The 560-nt window shown below is 44.1% G+C and overlaps 1 long non-coding RNA gene across 1 annotated transcript in view; it reads left to right on the top strand.

Annotated features, from left to right (window-relative positions):
* The window catches only part of LOC102246743, a 4,782-nt gene continuing 4,222 nt past the window's right edge, over window positions 1-560 (top strand). The window contains exon 1 of the long non-coding RNA XR_314708.2: window positions 1-101. This is a non-coding gene — a long non-coding RNA (uncharacterized LOC102246743). The remainder of the gene's footprint in view (window positions 102-560) is intronic.

Genomic DNA, 560 nt, shown 5'->3' with positions numbered 1-560 from the left:
CTTGTGACCCTTCAGTGTGGGAGCCGACACTCTAACCACTGGCTAACACTGTGTTTCTTCTTCCCAAGCTTTCCATGGTGCCCTCTCAAATTCACTCCATGGTTAGTAAGTTTCTCTGCATTTTTTACTATACTTTTCTATCTCTTTATCTCCAGCTTTAATTAAGATCAGGGAAAGCCCCAGGGCCCTCTTCCTTTCCATACACAGTAGCTGTCCCAATGGATGGGAAGCAGTATCAGCATTGGCATAACTTGACACACATTTGTACCATTTCTCTTCCTCTTTCTGTGCAGGGTTAATGGCTCCTCCCTTGGAGCCACACCATTCTTATGGCCAACATCTGCCAACCTTCTGACTCTGTCTTCTCAATTGCTGAAGTCCCCAATTACTTCAACCACCCAATTATTATGGCCCAATTCTGACCCCAGTCATCATTCACAATTGCTCTACCCGTGAAAAAAAATCCCAACATCTCACCTGTGATCATAACTACCTCTTATCCTTATTCTTCTGTCTCCCTCACAACTTCATTCTGACTCTCCTGCTCTTTGACTTTATAG

This window comes from Myotis brandtii, unplaced genomic scaffold, assembly GCF_000412655.1.
Source record: "Myotis brandtii unplaced genomic scaffold, ASM41265v1 scaffold966, whole genome shotgun sequence".
NCBI classification, from domain to species: domain Eukaryota; kingdom Metazoa; phylum Chordata; class Mammalia; order Chiroptera; family Vespertilionidae; genus Myotis; species Myotis brandtii.
This window is presented reverse-complemented; position numbering and strand designations above follow the sequence as displayed.